The 4,555-nt window shown below is 32.6% G+C and overlaps 1 protein-coding gene across 2 annotated transcripts in view; it reads right to left on the reverse strand.

The window, feature by feature from the left end:
- Positions 1-2,741, reverse strand: part of LOC106679367 (sugar transporter SWEET1) — a 19,676-nt gene extending 16,935 nt beyond the window's left edge. Inside the window, exon 1 of one of the 2 annotated variants that reach the window (XM_067051177.1) lies at positions 2,585-2,741. The gene's annotated coding sequence lies outside the window, so the exon portion shown is untranslated. The remainder of the gene's footprint in view (positions 1-2,584) is intronic. The other variant, XM_067051178.1, reaches the window with a different exon arrangement.
- Positions 2,742-4,555: the final 1,814 nt, after the last annotated feature.

The raw sequence follows: 4,555 nt of genomic DNA on the forward strand, positions 1-4,555 counted from the left end.
TAGGGGCCTCTGTGTGAGAGAAGTGGCTTCGCTCAAAGTCTACCATGTTCTGACAATTAAGCCGCTGTGAGGAAAAACTGAACTGTAAAACAATGCCGTCATTGTATACAATCAAGAACTTCCCCTCCTTTTCCTCTAAAAGATCACATGTTTTCTTTTTGTGGACAAGTACCTTATAGTAAAAATAAATCTATTTCACAAATTGACTAAACTAATAAAATTTATAACATTTTTCAACAGTGTTTCTATAATTTTTATTTGATGAAACATTTTAAACTAAGTATTCTTTGGGAATTCTCGAATATACCGGGACTAATTAAAGTTAATGAATTTTTTAGAGAGGAAACTGGAAACTTTTAAAACAAGTAATTATGAATAATAAATTATTCATGAAATAAATTATTCATTGTCCTTATTTTTAGGAAATCTATTTTTTAAAACATACTGCTCATCTCCAACAATTATTATCCAATAGTTGTTTATACCCTTTGGGACTCTTTCTTCTCGTCCGTTTATAAAAATACTAGCTGACCGGGCAATGCTTCCCTATTGCTATATTGGAGGATAAATGTAGATAAACTATTCATTGGTAGAACTCTAAAGTAACATAAATTAAACCTATATATGCGATATTCATTTTCAGCATCTTTGTGCTAAGATTCAACCATTCCCTTTTATATATGTATATATAGTTGACCGTAAAAAGTGATGTATAGGAAGATGGTGGAAAGGAGAAACAAATAGTTGTAAACTATTTTTGTTTCTCCTTTGACCGCAACCCTGACCATCTTCCTATACAGGAAAATAAATAGTTGTAAACTATTTTTGTTTCTCCTTTGACCGCAACCCTGACCATCTTCCTATACATTCCCTTTTATATATGTATATGTATAGACGATGTGATAAAATGGTAAGTATAGTAACGTATTTGATGAATAACTTATCTATGACATTGTAAGTTATAGACTACATGAAATATCCATAGTTTTTAAATAACAACCCTCACTGTTTTTCAATATTATTACTATTTTAAAAATATTCAGACCGAATGTCCTATGAAAGTGGGGTAAAGGATTTTTTAGGAATGAAACAAAGTTGATATTTGTTTTTAGCACCTCAAGAAACCCTCTAGCTAATTTTTTCTTATCATTTAAGGAAATTTTATTATTGAAGATATTTTCATGTATATACTATACAAAATATAAACATAAATATAAACAGTTTTTAAATAAAAACCATCCCTGTACCTAAAAATTTTCAAAATATTGAAAAAGTGAGACGGACTCACCTATGAAAGTGTGGTAAAACATTTTTTAGGAGTGAAACGAAGTTGATATTCGTTTTGAGAACCTTGAGAAACGCTCAAATACGAATTTTCAAAAAAATCGGAAAATAAGATTTTTTAGTCCAAAATTTTCGACAAGCTCTTCATAAAGTATAAAAACTCTCTTTCATAGAGTATAAAAACTCTTCCACTGCCTCGTAATTTTCAAAATATTGAAAAAATTAAGACGGACTTATTATACAAAGTTTGGTAAAAGATTTTTTAGGAATGAAACAAAGTTGATATTCATTTTCGGCACCTCGAGAAACCCTTCAATACGAATTTTCGGAAAAATCGTAAAATATTTTTTTTAGTCCGAAATGTTCGCCCTACATCGGTCTTCGATTTCTTTTTAAAAATCCAAAAAAAATGGAAATAACTTCAATACTACTCAAGCGATCTACACCAAACTTGGCTGTAGTTTTGGGCTCTAAAAACTGCACTAAAAGGCACAAAGCGGGTCTAATTAAACAAATTAAAACCGGAGATATAAAATAAAACGTGAAAATTTTTTCTCCTCATTTGAAACCCACATTTTGCCCTCAAAAAAACATCAAATATTACTTTAGTCGATGTCGTCTCAAATGACAGACATTCAGCTTTCCAACGGTACTGTTAATGTAATAATCGGATAAAACGAATTTCTTTGAAAAATGGTATTTAGTTGTTGTCTGGGGCTTTAGGGCGTAAGATCCTGAGGTCATCAACGCCCATTAATGGCTTTCTGATGGTAAATCATACATTATGTTTACTATACTACTATATTACTACTGTATAACTATAATGTCAATACTGCATTACTATTCTTATTTCCAGAGCTATATCTTCAACCTGGAGAAATATTTATCCATTGATCTCCTTAAGTTAATAATCAAGTCCTTTAATGGCTGATATTTATCCACTTTATATTACTAAAAAAAATGTAAAGACAAAGCTAAAAGTAAATGTAAAGATAAAGCTAAAAACGAATATTATTTACTTTTTGAAAAAAAAAAAAATGTTTGTCCTACTTTACTCCGTGCCTTGCTCTTAATTTTGTTCATAACTTTTTTCTGTTTAAAAATCTCGGGACTTCATCCTCTTTAAATCTTCCTATGGCGAAATAGAACATATAGAAAAAAAACCACGTAAATAGGTCCAGTAATAACGAAGTCTATCGAGGACAAATATTCGACAGCTTTCTTTAATATAGAGAGAGATTAATTGAATATAAGAAATAATTTAATTGAATAAGTAAAGAAATTGTTTAACTTTACTTACCGTCTCAAAATTGACTTTCCCTATGTACATTCTACAAGCAAAGTAGAGTTTAATTTTGATTACTGCATTCTCACTTCTTATCTTGAAAAATAGACAAAAAACATAGAACACCCTAACTAAACTATTCACAGTCTATAAGCTGTTAACATGCTGTAAAATGTTTACTTTGCCACGCGCTCACACCTGAACCCACACACCGCACCTTTGAACGTTGTAAATATAATTCTTTTTTTTTGATAAGTTAATAAATTTATAGCAATCTAAAATTCAACTCTATTTTGAGAACAGCGGTTCCGACAGTGGGTGCCACGGCACCTCAAGTACATGCCAGGGGTGCCGCAAGCACCGCACTCGCTGTCTGAAAACAAAAAAATAAAAATAGTAAATAAACAGTACATTCCAGCATTTGCTTAGCACATTTTTGGAACCGCCGCTCTAGAGCAGTGGTTTCCTGCATTTTTTTTTTGCGGCCTAACTCTTCAGGAAGTAGAAAAATGGCGGAACCTCTATATCATCATTTGATAAAACGATAACGTGATCCATCTTTTCAGGAGAAGATAAGAAAGGCTAGCATTCTAACACAATTATATAAATACACAAATATATATATATAACTCACATTTCCAGAAATGTTTTCAAACTGCAAAAAATTATTATTCTCTTATCTTCTTATGTTTATTTTAAAATTCTTTCATAGTACACATTTATCTAGTTTTTATTACTACTAAACATGTGACATTTTTAATTATTTCAAGGAAACAAAATTAAAGGTATTTTACGGGAAGAAAACCCAGGAGGGAAGGAGGAGAGGTATCTTCTGGTATGCACATACCATTCTACGATATTATTCAACATTCAGAATAAGATTGGCTATCACCTGGTATGCCAACCAAATTTTTTATTACCTCAATATTCTCCTAACCCTTCCCCTTCGCGCTTGGAATGAACCACCGTGACTTCACCATCAACTTGGCTATGCTCCTCAAGAAGTGACACGCCTCTTTTTCACAGATCAACACAAGCAAATAAAGTACGATACTTTTGTCTTAAATTTCGATCTAGTCGAAATTTCGACCTAGATAATTTTATTTTTTTTAATTCATCAAAAATTATAGACCACTACTTTCACCATTAAATTAAATTTTAATAGGCTTTCGATTGAATCTGGCACCCAGGACTGCTTCACAAACCCCATAGATTCCTACGTTCTACATACTTTCTCATCAACAGTTCCTTTCTCATTGATAGATTATTCAAAATAAACCACAATGGTTCCTATTCATCCCTCTATTCTCAGTCCGCTGGTGTTCCTCAGTCCCATCCTCTACACCATCTAAATAGCAGACATACCAAGGAAAACTAACACTATCCTCACCACCTATACTGATGGCACATGTGTACTCACTGTTAAAAATAACCCTTTGATTGCATCCCAATCTCTCAAATCCCATATCACAGCCCTCCAAGAATGGTGTCATAATTGAAGGATTAAAATAAATCCCATCAAATCACCTTTACCCTTCATCCTAAACCTACCGACTGCCCAACAGTCTTAATAATGTTGATCTTACCCCTGTCTAACAGATCTGCTACCTTGGACAAATGACTAACTTGGAATCCTCACACAAGACTGAAAAGACAGGAAACTGCACTTTGATTTCGACTAATATAGCACTTACTGGACAAACGGTCTAAACTTCCAATTCATTACAAGACTGATCTACATGACTGTAATAAGGCCAATCTGGACATGCGGAGTTGAGCTTTGGGGCTCCACTAAACCTTTGAATTCATCTTGTATCCAATTTTTGCAATCCAAAATCCTTTGTAAAATCCTCAATGCTCCTTACTTTGTCACAAATAAAATCATAAATAAAGACCTTAATGTTCCATATATAACCGATCTAGCCTGAACCAGATATCACTCCTTCCATTACAAACTCCCAACAACCCAAAGCCACTAGTTTTTAT

This window comes from Halyomorpha halys, unplaced genomic scaffold (genome assembly GCF_000696795.3).
Source record: "Halyomorpha halys isolate HHAL.00 unplaced genomic scaffold, Hhal_1.1 Scaffold198.1, whole genome shotgun sequence".
Classification (NCBI taxonomy): Eukaryota; Metazoa; Arthropoda; class Insecta; order Hemiptera; family Pentatomidae; genus Halyomorpha; species Halyomorpha halys.